At 37.2% G+C, this 14,503-nt stretch overlaps 1 protein-coding gene across 50 annotated transcripts in view; it reads right to left on the bottom strand.

Moving 5' to 3' along the window:
- Positions 1-14,503, bottom strand: part of TAOK3 (TAO kinase 3) — a 187,629-nt gene that overhangs the window by 86,707 nt on the left and 86,419 nt on the right. For 35 of the 50 annotated variants that reach the window (XM_086347952.1, XM_086347953.1, XM_086347915.1 and 32 more), the window contains one exon: positions 4,672-4,776. The gene's annotated coding sequence lies outside the window, so the exon portion shown is untranslated. Of the gene's footprint in view, positions 1-3,140; positions 3,207-4,671; positions 4,777-14,503 lie in introns of all 50 variants that reach the window. The other 15 variants (XM_086347918.1, XM_086347931.1, XM_086347968.1 and 12 more) reach the window with 2 other exon arrangements.

Genomic DNA, 14,503 nt, shown 5'->3' with positions numbered 1-14,503 from the left:
AAGAAGATGTGGTACATGTATAGAATGGAATATTACTCAGCCATTAAAAAGAAACAGATAATGCCATTTGAGACAACATGGACAGACCTAAAGATTGTCATATTGAGTGAAGTAAGACAGACAGATAAAGTGAAAGATCATATGATACCGCTTATAAGTGGAATCTAAAAAGAAATGATATAAATGAACTTACTTACAAAACATAAACAGACTCACAGACATAGAAAAGGAACTTGTGGTTACCAGAGGGGAAGGCTGCAGGGAAGGGATAGTTCGGGAGTTGGGAACTGACATGTACACACTGCTATACCTAAAAATGGATAATAAACAAGGACCTACTATATACCACAGGGAACTCAATTCAGTATCATGTAACAACCTAAACTGGAAAAGAATTTGAAAAAGGATAGATACATGTATACATGTATAACTGATTCACTTTGCTGTACACCTGAAACTATCATAACATTGTTAATCAACTATACTCCAATAAAAATATAAAGCTAAAAAACCCAAAAATAAATAAGATAAAACAGAGAGACTTCTGTTTTAGATAACTGAAACAAATGGGAAGTAAAGATAAGAAAATCAAAATATCAATGACAGATTTTGAGAAGAGAAAGAACAGATAAATTATCAATTATGTAAGGGGAAGAAAACTCAAAAAATTTCCAAAAGGGGACTAAAGAAATATAAACATTATTATTCTGAATTGATCCTCCCATTAATGAGTTAATCAAACAGTCTGTAAGACTGCAAGGCCAAGTATATATCCTTCCTGACCATTAGCTACATAGATACTTTCTCTAGTTAATGACAACTGCAATAGGCAACTGGAAAATGTCACTTAGCCAGCATGCCAGCTGGATCTTCCTTGACTTCTATGATGAAAGCTTTTCCTAGGGAGAGACTACATATTTATCCCAGATACATGACTGACAATAGAGGTAAGACATGCAACGTACTTTGGAGTTTGTAGACTGCTATCTAATTTGGGGTAGCGGGTGGTTAGTACTACGTAGATTCAGAGAGAAAAGTCTGGTGAGAAAAACATGTGTTAAAATATATTACAATTCAGCTGCTACCTTTTTATGCAACATATGTCTCATGATGGATATGCATTCAGAAAATATAAACAATCCTCAAAACATGAACAACCCAATTTTAGAAATGAGAAAAAGAGGGTGAGAGACTTCCAATTCAAGATGGTAGAGTAGAAGGATGTGCACTCATCTCCTCCTGTGAGAATACCAAAATTGCAACTAACTGTTGAACAACCATTGACAGGAGGATGCTGAAACCCACCAAAAAATGATACCCCACATCCAAAGACAAAGACAAAGAAGAAGCTGCAGCAAGACAGTAAGAGGGGTGCAATCACAATAAAATCAAATCCCATACCTGCTAGGTAGGTGACCCACAAACTGGAGAACAATAATACCAAAGAAGTTATCCCACTGTTGTGAAGGTTCTGAACCCCACTTTAGGCTTCCCAGCATGAGGATTCAACAAAGGGACTGGGAATCCCCAGGGAATCTTGCCAGCAGGATTTGATTATAGGACTTCCATAGGACTGGGGAAAACAGAGACTCCCATCTTGGAGGGCACAAACAAAATTTTGGACACATTAAGACCCAGAGGAAAGGAGCAGTGACCCCGCAGGTGATGGAACCATAACTACATGCTAGTGTTGGATGGTCTCCTGTGGAGGCATGTATCAACAGGGGCTTACCACAGGGACAGGGGCACTAGTGGCATTAAGCTGGGAAGGTCCCCCTTGGTGTAAACCCTCTCGGAGTTAGCCATTAATCCTACCACAGAGTCCGTAGACCCCAGGGCTGGGTCGTCTCAGACCAAACAATTAACAGGAGGGAGTACAACTTCACCATCAGCAGATAATTGGATTAAAGCATTACTGAGCAAAGCCCTGCCAACTAGAGCAAGACCTAGTTTTCCCTATCACCAGTTCTTGCCATTAGGAAGCTTATACAAGCCTCTTAGCCTCATCCATCAGAGCGCAGACAGAAGAAGCAAGAAGCACAGTCCCACAGTGGCCAAAACAAAAACCATATTACAGAAAGTTAAATATGATGAAAAAAGCAGAAAGTTACATCCCAGATGAAGGGACAAGATAAAACCCCAGAAAAACAACTAAATGAAGGGGAGATAGGCAAGCTTCCAGAAAAAGAATTCAGAATAATGATAATGAAGATGATCCAGGATCTTGGGAAAACAGTGGAGAAGATGCAAGAAATGTCTACCAAAGACCTATAAGAACCAAAGAACAAACAAAGAGATGAATAATACACTAGAAGGAATCAACAGCAGAATAACTGAGGCAGAAGAACGGATAAGTGACCTGGAGGATAGAATGGTGGAAATCACTGTGGCAGAACAGAATACAGAAAAAAGTATGAAAAGAAATGAAGACAGCCTAAGAGACCTCTGGGACAATATTAAACACACCAACATTTGCACTATAGGGGTCCAAGAATAGGAGAGAGAGAGAAAGGACCTAAGAAAATATTTGAAGAGATAAAAGTGGGAAAAAGACTAGCACACACACTTCACCAAGAAAGATAAATGGATGGCAGCTAAGGGGAAAAAAAAGATGCTTAATATCATTATTGATTAGGCAGGTACAAATTAAGACCACAATAAGATACTACTACACATCTTATTAGAAAGATTGACATTAAAAAGACAGACTATACCAGCTGATGGTAAGATTTGAGGTAACTATATCTCTCAGATGCTGCTGGCGGGATGTAAAAGTGGTAGAAATACTTTGGAAAACTATTTGGCAGTTTCTTAAAAACTGAACATACATCTACCATATGACCTAACTATTCCACTCCTAGGTATCTACCCAAGAAAAATGAAAGCAAATGTCCTAAAGAAGCACAGCACACAAAAGTTAATAACAGTTTTATTTTTAATAGTTAAAACTGGAAACAACCCAAATATCCATCAACAGATAAATAGATAAAAAATTTGTGGGACTTTCAGACAATGGAATGTACCTCAGAAAGAAAATGAACTATTGATATATGCTACAACATGGATAATTCTCAAAATAATTATGCCGAGTGAAAGAAGTCAGAACAAAAATAGAGAATATATTTTATGATTTCACTTACATAAAATTCTGGAAAATGCAAACTAACCTAGAGTGACAGCACATCAGTAGTTGCCTGGGGACAGGGCTAGGGTGAGAAGAGAAAGGATGTGAGAAGCTTTTGGGAGTGATGAATATGTTTACTATCTTCATTATGATGATGGATACACATACACACACACACATGTTAAAACATTGTGACTTAATATGTTCAGATTATGGTATGTCAATAATTATTGCTTTAAAAAGTTGAAATAAATAAAATTGAACAGCAAGTAGAGATTGCTCTTGCAAAATAAGTCCCAGTTAATTTATTCTTAACATCAGATAAGTAAACATATACATACACATACCAACCCACACACTCAAACGACATAAATAGGAAATTAAAGAAGAAAAAAAGCAGTGTCTATTAATGATATGAAGCACATATAATTTCAATAGTAATCAAAGAAGTATAAAGTAAAATAACAAAAAACCTAATTTTACCCACCAAATTGATAAAGTAATAAAGAAAAGATACATTTTATGGTGAGAGCATAAGGAAACAGTCATCTTTATACATTCCTGAAAGAATAAAATAGGAATTCTCTGACCAAGTGTTATTCTTCTACAAGACAGTTTCTACTTGTTTTGCTTTGATTTATTTTAGTAAATAAGCCAGGGTATAAGGTAGAGTGGGCTTCCTATCTGGCTCAGTGGTAAAGAATCCGCCTGCCAATGCAGATGACATGGGTTCGATCCCTGGGTCAGGAAGATACATTGCAGAAGGAAATGGTAACTCACTCCAGTATTCTTGCCTGGGAAATCCCAAGGACAGAGGAGCCAGGGGTCCCAAAGACAGAGATCGCAAAAGACTCAGACACAACTTACTGACTAAACAAGAACAACAATAAATAAGGTACAGTACAAGAGACATGCAACAGTGGAGATGGGAAACAAGGCTTCTTTCACCTACAAATTTGAATTTCTTTGCAGGCTTGTGTTTTAGCTCAGGTAGGAGTTGGGATTTCAGGTTATTTTTTATTTTCTTCTTTTTGCTTATTTGTACTTTCTAAATGTTTTGCAAAGCCTGTTACTTTAACATGAAAAAAATTTGTTATTTCAAAGTCGAATTATGAAGCAAAAGCAATATATATACAACAAAAAAAGCAATATATATTTCTGCAAATAACAATAATAGGAATAAAATAACTTTAGCCAGGTAATTATCCATATTTTATGCCATCATCGAAAATAATGAAAATGGGTTGGGAAGATCCCCTGGAGAAGCGAACAGCTTGTGGCTGTTCTGGACAGTATTCTGGCCTGGAGAATTCCATGGACTGTATAGTACATGGGATCGCAAAGAGTCGGACATGACTAAGCAACTTTCACTTTCATAAGGAAATAATTTGAAACTAAAAAATTTTTATAAAAGAATATTTTGTCCCAATTTTATTAATTCCTTTTTTTTGTATAAATATAATAAAAGTTCACTGCAGAAAACCCAGAAAATATCATTTGCTCCCATTTGGTAGGAGAAAGCTAAGTCATAAATCTATAGACAATACCTTTTCATATATGGCACAAAATATACTGTATTGTTCAGAGTCATTAAAGCAGCAATCTTTTTTTTTTCTCTTTTATAACTTCAGTCTTTTGTATTTATGGTGCACCTATGGAAAAAGAAGAATAAAATATGTAATTATAGGGGTAAAATTCAAGAAGCAGTAACTGATAACATGACAGTTTTAAGTATTTACAAATGTAGTATTACAAAGTTAAAATTTTATCTTAATCAGTTTGTGGATGACATATGTAAAGGTAAAATTTTCGCAACAAAGACCCAGGCTACTCTGGCATAAACAACACCAGGGGGACAAATAAGTCCTTAGATTTCAGAATCTACAGTAAGGCTTCCACTGGTCTGTCTGAGTCTTAAGGAAACTCAATAGAGGCTACTAGTAGACAAGACTAATCTGACAGCATATGGTGATGCTACTGATTCTCTGTCACAAAGGTTTATATTTTGAATTGCTTTTCTGAAAGGCATGATGATTTAAATGGACTCATCAATCTTCCCTTTCCTAGTCTCTCTATAACTCATCTCTCAGATTTGGGGGGTAGTGATAATTCTTTATTATCTATTAAAGAAAAATACATGCCCAATGTACAGTGGGAAATATGCACCATCATGAAAAAAAAATCCATAATCCTACCTAGGATAAAACTTCATTAACAATTTGGGATTGTTTTCTTCATGAACATATTTATTTCTTCATGCATATATTTTTTTGTTATACCTCTGAGATCACATTATACACATGATTCCACCAGTCAACCTCTTTTATCTAACTCTAGATCATTAGCATTTTGCCATGTTATCAAACATGGCTAACTATTCACAAAGATCATTTAAAGGCTGTTCAATGTTTATCTTATGGAAAAGCCACAATTCATTCACAACTGTTTATCCAAAATTTGAAATCAAGGCTGTATTCAATCCTTTGTTCAAATACTAAAAGTTACTGTGTTTTGAAGACCTTTGTCTTATTGTCCATTTACATTTTGGGGTTTTTTTTGGAATGTATTTCTAGAAGTAGAACTATTGGGTCAAAGAATATAATAATTTAAAATTTACGTATATTGAAATAATTTGGGGATGCCTGACTAGCTTTGGATATGAAATCCCTACAGGGGGAAAAATACTATTAAAAAAAGGCACTGACCCCCATTTGCACATTTCTCCTGTAGAGGATATCCTAATCTCCTCTTACATCTATACTTATAAACTAATTTTTCATTATTTTGTTATTTCCTCTAATTCTATGGCTGTGGAATGCTTTAGATCAACTGGTAGCTAAAACTTGCCTGAATTCAGCATCACATTTTACCTAAGCATCACCCAGTCAAAAACTACAATGTCTGCATGTATGTCCTGCTAATCTAGTCTGACTATAGCTTCAAGGAACTAAAACATTCCTTGTTATATGAACACTAGTTGCGAAATTTCTGAGAAAGTAGTTTTAAAATAAGGCATTTACTAATATCTTCATGTCCTGACTAGTTTCAAATGCAGGAGGTGTTCACTCCTAGAAAATATTTTTCTAATGCTATGGACACACATGCTGAGTATTTTTCTTCTCTCTAAATACTTATTCATTTTTACATAATTTTCCTTAAAATGGGTACTCTCTCCATCTGCAGTTACACAGATCTATAAATGTTTTAAAATAAACTCTTTAAGATTTCTAGGAATTAAACTTTCTTGGTTTTATCATTCCCCCTCCCCCACTAGAATACTGCACATAGCATTACGGCTGAAAACCTTACTTCTAAAGTCCAGTTCTTTGGCCACCTCATGCGAAGAGTTGACTCATTGGAAAAGACTCTGATGCTGGGAGGGATTGGGGGCAGGAGGAGAAGGGGACGACAGAGGATGAGATGGCTGGATGGCATCACTGACTCGATGGACGTGAGTCTGAGTGAACTCCGGGAGTTGGTGATAGACAGGGAGGCCTGGAATGCTGCAATTCATGGGGTCACAGTCGGACATGACTGAGCGACTGAACTGAACTGAAAGTTTATTCATTACACCTAAGATGTTCTGGATTTTCCCCCCATTTAACCACCTTCCTTCTTTATTTATAAATGTCCCTTGGGTTCCCTGAAACTGTCCTCTCCTGTTTTTCCACATTATTCCTCCTGTAGTTCCTCTTCTCTCTGATCTCTAAATCAATGTTATTCCTCCAGGTATTTGCCTAAAGGCCTCTGTGTGATGTAGGCTGCTATCCTAATTTCTGTCCACTTAATGGTTTCAAGTAACACTTTGTCAATAGAAACTTCTGGCCACTGTTTTAAACCCCAGACCCATTCTTTCAACTATCCATTTGGCTTCTTCCCTAAATGTGCATGCATGCTCAGTCACTTCAGTCATGTCCTACTCTTTGTAACCCTATTGACTGTAGTCTGCCAGGATCCTCTGTCCATTGGATTTCCCAGGCAAGAGTACTGGAGTGGCTTGCCATTTCCTTCTCCAGGGGATCTTTCCAACTGAGGGATTGAACCTGTGTCTCCTGCCTTGCAGGCAGATTCTTTATCGCTGAGCCACTAGGGAAGCCCCTTTACTAAATGGCTCACATCAACTTTCTGACTCTTTCCTTCTCATTTTCCTTAACATTCAATTAAATCACAAGTGTGCTTCAATATTTCTTTTTATCTGTTCTTCACTTTCCCTTTCTGTTAGCATTCATTATCTCTCTCCTTTGTTTCTGCTCTTTCAGCTTCTAGTCTATCTTTTCTGGAATTCATCTTTAAAACACTACTATTACAATCATCTTCCTGAAGCACAGTTAAGATAGTAGCACAGCTCTGTTCAAAATACTTCCATGTTTCCATACTGCCTCCAGTAGAAACATTAACTTTACCTAAATAACATTCAGAGCTGGCCTCAAACCTCATGAAAAAATGAATTACTACAGTTGCCTCATCATACCTTTGTCTTTGCTTACGCTAATCCCTCTACCTAGAATATCCACATCCCAACTATTCTCACAGTCTAGCTAAATGTCACCTCTCTTCTAAGGCCGACTGTTTTCTCTTTTTGCTTTCAGTTTTAAAAACTTAAATATTGGTATAAGTAGTATAACTGGATGACAAGTGCTTTCTTCAGAGGAGGATACATGTGTAAATCTATGTTTTGATTAATCACTATATTCCCCCATTTTTTTGAGATAGAATTCACATACCATATGATTTCATCTATTTAAAGTGAACAACGGTTCTTAGCATATTCACCAATGTGTGAGAGCATCACCATGGACAGTTTTAGAACATTTTCATCACCACAAAAAAAGTTTTATTTCCTTCAAATATTAATCTCTCCCATCCAACCTCTCCATTCCTTAGCAACCACTAATCTGTCTCTATAGATTTCCCTGTTTTGAACATTTCATCTGAATAGAATCATATAATATGTGGTTTTTTTGTGACTGGATTCTTTCCCTAGCATAATGCTTTTAAGATTCACCCATGTTGTAGCATGACTCAATATTTCTTTTCATTGATGAGAATTCCATTGTACAGATATACCACACTGCTTACCCATTTATAAGGTGATAGATATTTGGGTTGTTTCCACTTTGGGGCTGTTATGAATACTGCTGTTATAATCACTTGTGTACACATATTTGGTTTCTCTTAATTATATTCCTAGAATTGGAACTGCTGGGCCCTGTGGCATCTTTATACAACAGATAGTCTATAAAAATCTGCTGACTCTCCTTCCCTTTTCCACTCCAATCTCAGCACTGGGAATGATCTTTAAATTCATCCTTCCCTCAAAAGCTGAACTAGAACATTTTTCCTTCCAAGAGGATAACATTATAAGAATTAACTGAAGATGAAGTGATATGCATGAAATTATTTTTCCTCCTCTTCCTTGACCTCCTGCAACCTCAGGTATTACATTTATAGTGAGAACTCAGAACTGTGCCAAGAATGTAGAATTTCAGGTCTCAAGCTCTTGGGCCAACTGAACAATCCAGCTAGCTTAGAGGAAAAGATTGCATCAGAGATGTGGAACTGAAATACTTATCCTCATGAAATCCTTATCCATTTATTCTGAGGAATGGAAATCCTCCAACAGTGATAATCAAGTAAATTATTTTTCACAGACATTCTAACTTAATATACACTTGATAGAGAGCAGAAATATAAATATTTTTCATGTTTTCCCTTTTCCCAGAAACTTTCCAGAAAGATGATTCAGAGAAGATCTTAGTTGCTTTTCAATGTTGTAGTCACACTTCTGCAACAATAAACCTGGAGCCAACTAGACTGAAAATCCACAATATTTCAGCATTAAGAAAGGAAGTAAGAAAGCTTCATATTGGATGCTATTTCCTCATACACATATGAGGAAATCAAAAATATGACACAAATGAACTTATCTACAAGACAGAAACAGAGTCGCAGACACAGAGAACAGACCTGTGGTTGTCAAGCAGGATGGTGAGTAGGGGAGAAATTGCTTGGGAGTCTGGGATTAGCAGATGCAATGGAAAAACAACTAAGTCCTACTATATAGCACTGGGAACTATATTCAATATCTTGTGATAAACCATAATGGAAAAGGACAGGCATAATGAGGTGAACGAACCTAGAGCTTGTTATACAGAGTGAAGTAAGTCAGAAAAAGAAATATAAATATTGTATACTGACATATATATGGAATCTAAAGAGATGGCACTGATGAATATATTTTCAGGGTAGCAATGGAGAAACAGAAGTAGAGAACAGATCTATGGACATGGGGGAGGAGAGTAGGGAAAAGGGGAGATGTATGGAGAGAGTAACATAGAAATTTACAATACCATATGTAAAACAGATAGCCAGTGGGAATTTGCTGTATGACTCAGGGAACTCAAACAGGGGCTTTGTAACAGGCTGAAGGGAGGGGTGTGGAGGGAAATGGGAGGGAGGGGACACGGCTGTACCTATGGCTTATTCTTGTTGATGTATGACTGAAAACCACAAAATTCTGTAAAGTTATCTATCCTTCAGCGAAAAAATTTTAAAGCACACTTATGCAGTACTGTTATCCCAAATTAAAATTCCTTCTAACTTCTCACTCCAGAAAACTTTTTTTCTGAATCAAGCTGCCTAAATCAGACTTCAAAACACCAAAAAGTTTTCTATTTTGGAGGGTGATAAGAAAAGTTTAATTTAATATAAGATTGAACTTCTCTGTCACTATTTCTCCAAATATACTTGAATAAATAGTGGTGGATTCAGTTATTATGGATACAAATTTGGAGATCTCTTTAAGAAAAATTTTTTTACAAACTTTCCATACAAGAATAAGGTATAGGACCTTAGGAGCTGGTATAAATAAGGAGCTCTGAAATGTAAGTTTCACAGTAAATCTGCCTGTGTAAATTTCTATTACTGTATTCATGATTTTGTTCCCAGAAAATACACAGAGGCTGGTAAAATCTTCATTTTACAGCAATGAAGAAAAAAGTAGAAATTGATGATTGGACTTTTTCAAAGTCAGGACTACTCTGATATATTTAATCCTCTGATCTTATAATACAACCTCCCATATAGACTTAAAACTATCTTTAAAGAAAATAACAGAAAACTGGTTTTGAATAGTTTTTACCACTGTCTGTCACTAATACTTAATTGTTATGCTGAGGTAACAAACCATTTTTATGGTACTTTCAGTATGAAAATGAAGTGTTTTCTTTATGCCAAATGATCACACAGCCAATTGTGACAGAATTTGAGAACTGGAAGGGGATTTTAGTGATCATCTAACTTCTACTTAAGCAAATAATGCAGAAGTATCTGGGACTTACCATCATACCTGTAGACTACTTCTAACTGACATTAAATTATATGAAAACAATCATAGTCATCATTTAAGACTATGTGTGCTTAAAAAGTAAAAATATCAATTATTTTGGTTTCTTAAAAAATATTACTTTCTCCCCCTCTTACAAAAAGAAAAAGAAAAACAAAAACAGGTTTAGGTTGAGAGACAAATGGGAAAGGAATCATTTCTTTAGATTTCTTAAATTTAATACCAAAAGGTTTTGTTCTGCCTGATAGTTTTATATGTGGCGAGCAACTTTAAATTATGCATTCATTTTGGGGAAAACAGTACATTCTTAAAATTAAGACCACTATAAAAATGGTGTCTGCTAAGTCACTTCAGTCGTGTCCGACTCTGTGCGACCCCATAGATGGCAGCCCACCAGGCTCCCCCGTCCCTGGGATTCTCCAGGCAAGAACACTGGAGTGGGTTGACATTTACATAAATTCTGAACTATTCGAATGGATTTAACCAATCTTTTGAAGTCTTCATTTTACACAACTTAAACATGTGTGGTATAAAAATTGTAATGATTATAATATACATAATTTACTCTCTAATACAGGGTTTTTCAAATCTGATTAATATTCAGCTTCCTTATAGAAAAACACTCAGATCTCTAATGTTTTCTCAAATTATTTTTAGTGATTTCTTTATTCATATGTTCATTCGTCCCAAAAATGTTTATAAAGTGCTTATTATCTGCCCAGAACTGACAAAGCTTTAGGCTCTTTCCTACTCTTATAAAACTTACATTCTAGTGGAGAGAGACACATAAATATTGCTATGTCAGGTACTAAGAAATATCATGAAGGAAAATAAGATAAAGTAGAATCAGTTAATATTTTAATATTTTGGTAACTTAGGAAAGTGAAAGGAGTATCTTTTGTCATCCATGACAAGTCCCTTCCAACCATGCCTGTGTGTGTGTGTGTGTATGTGTGTGTTAGGTGTGTGTGTATTAGCTGCTCAGCTGTGTCTGACTCTTTGTGATCCCATGGACTGTAGCTCTCACCAGGCTCCTCTATCCATGGAATTCTCCAGACAAGAATACCAGAGTGGGTTGTCATTCTCTTCTCCAGGGGAATCTTCCTGACCCAGGGATCTGAGTTTATGTTAAATGGTGACTTAGAAAACCCCTTAGTATAGGGGCTGATAGCCAGGAGAACCAAACCTGATAGAATTGGAATTTTCAGCCCTAATCCCTGACCTCAAGGGAAAAGGGAAGGACTGGAGTGACCAAAGATTGATTGTACTTCCCTCGGAGTTTGACTGGTAAAGAATCCACCTGCAATGCAGGAGGCCCTGGTTCAATCTGTGGGTCGGGAAGACCCCCTGGAGAAGGGATAGGCTACCCACTACAATATTCTTGGGCTTCCCTGGTGCCTCAGTCAGTAAAGAATCCACCTGCAATATGGGAGACCTGCATTCAAAGCCTGGGTTGGGAAGATCCCCTGAAGGAAGGCATGGCAACCCACTCCAGTATTCTTGCCTGGAGAATCCCCATGGACAGAGAAGGTTGGTGGGAGACAGTCCATGGGGTCACAAAGAATTGGACTAAGTACTGTAATAAACTGGTAAATGTAACTGTTTCTCTGAGTTCTATGAGCCACTCTAGCAAAACCTGCTCCACAAAATCAAGGAAGGCTTTTAGGAACCTCCAATCTACAACTGGTTGGTCAAAAGCACAAGTAACAACTTAGACTCACAACAAGCACTGAAGTTGGTAGTAGGGGCAGCCTTGTGAGACTGCTTCCTAATCCTGGGAGATCTGATGCTACTCTCAGGTAGATAGTGTCAGAATTAAGTTAATACCTTGGTGGTGTTAGAAAACACACATCAGAACAGCCTATCTCACAGAACAAACCAGGATGTTCAAAAAACAGAGAAGGCCCTAGAAGAAAAAAGGCATAATCAAGATCATGACATAGTAACCATCTGCTGATGTCATTGCCACTGGTTTCTGTTCTCTTAGATTCTTCTTTTTTAAAATTTTTATTGGAATATAGTTGATTTACAATGTTGTATTAGTTTCAAGTATACTGTTCTCCTAGACTCTTAATACCACAACTGCTAGAATTGTCTCTGTAATGCCCTAAGCTCTCAAGATTCAAAGTCCTGGGTGGGAGTATCTGACTGATCAAAGACACAGGTCCATGTCCAGCTGCCAGGCAATCAAGAAATGAATATCTGCTCGTGTTTCTTCCATATCCATAGCAGGAGACCACTGCCTCCCTCCTGAATCTAAGATGGGATTATGTTCAAGTGATGGCAACTCATAGGAAATGATGGAATAACAGTTGAGCTATTTCCTCATAGGAAATGATGGAATAACAGTTGAGCTATTTCAAATCCTAAAAGATGATGCTGTGAAAGTGCTGCACACAATATTGCCAGCAAATTTGGAAAACTCAGCAGTGGCCACAGGACTGGAAAAGGTCAGTTTTCATTCCAATCCCAAAGAAAGGCAATGCCAAAGAATGCTCAAACTACCATACAATTGCACTCATCTCACACGCTAGTAAAGTAATGCCCAAAATTCCCAAGCCAGGGTTCAACAGTATGTGAACTGTGAACTTCCAGATGTTCAAGCTGGATTTAGAAAAGGCAGAGGAACCAGAGATCAAATTGCCAACATCCGTTGGATCACAGAAAAAGCAAGAGAATTACAGAAAAATATCAACTTCTGCTTTATTGACTACACCAAAGCCTTTGACTGTGTAGGTTACAATAACCTGGAAAATTCTTCAAGAGATAGGAATACCAGACCACTTTAACTGCCTCCTGAGAAATCTGAATGCCGGTCAAGAAGCAATAGTTAGAACCGGACATGGAACAACGGACTGATTTCACATTGGGAAAAGGGTACATCAAGGCTGTATATTGTCACCCTGCTTATTTAACTTATATGCAAAATACATCATGCAAAATGCCAGGCTGGATGAAGCACAAGCTGGGATCAAGACTGCCAGGAGAAATATCACTAACCTCAGATATGCAGATGACATCACCCTTATGGCAGAAAGCAAAGACGAACTAAAGAGCCTCTTGATGAAAGTGAAAAAGCTGCCTTAAAACTCAACATTCAAAAAATGAAGATCATGGCATCCAGTCCCATCGCTTCATGGCACGTAGATGGGGAAACCATGGAAACAGTGACAGAATTTATTTTCTTGGGCTCCAAAATCACTGCAGATGGTGACTGCAGCTATGAAATTAAAAGATGCTTGCTCCTTGGAAGAAAAGCTATGACCAATCTAGACAGCATATTAAAAAGCATAGATATTACTTTGCCAACAAAGGTCCATCTAGTCAAAGGTATGGTTTTTCCAGTAGTCATGTAGGGATGTGAGAGTTGGACTCTAAAGAAAGCTGAGTTCCGAAGAATCGATGCTTTTGAACTGTGGTGTTGGAGAAGACTCTTGAGAGTCCCTTGGACTGCAAGGAGATCAAACCAATCAATCCTAAAGGAAATCAGGCCTGAATATTCATTGGAAGGACTGATGCTGAAGCTGAAACTCCAATACTTTGGCCACCTGATGCAAAGAACTGACTCGTTGGAAAAGACCCTGATGCTGGGAAAGACTGATGGCAGGAGGAGAACAGGATGACAAAGGATGAGATGGTTGAATGGCATCATTGACTCGATGGACATAAGTTTGCGCAAGCTCCGAGAGTTGGTGATGGATGGGGAAGCCTGATGTGCTGTAGTCCATGGGGTTGCAAAGAGTCAAGACACGACTGATTGACTGAACTGAACTGAACTCATTCATAGCCCAGAGGATAAGAAACAAACTTGGATTTAGAGCATTTCAGTTTTTAACTCTGTCTCGTTACTCAATTCCTTCTAATCTAAGTCCTATTTGTTTAAGCTTTTTCTACATCTACAAAATCTTGGTTTTCTTATGAGTTTAATAAATGGTATAATGACCCCAAAGCAGTGTTCAACTATTCATTCATTCATTTATTCATTCAGCATTTACTGGATACCTGCTATGCTTAAAGACATCATGCTATGTGTT

The sequence above is a fragment of the Bos grunniens genome, chromosome 17 (assembly GCF_055505025.1).
Source record: "Bos grunniens cultivar Pamir isolate PY7600 chromosome 17, Bosgru_T2T1.0, whole genome shotgun sequence".
Classification (NCBI taxonomy): Eukaryota; Metazoa; Chordata; class Mammalia; order Artiodactyla; family Bovidae; genus Bos; species Bos grunniens.
The sequence above is the reverse complement of the archived record's forward strand: the minus strand, read 5'-3'. Positions and strand labels throughout refer to the sequence as shown.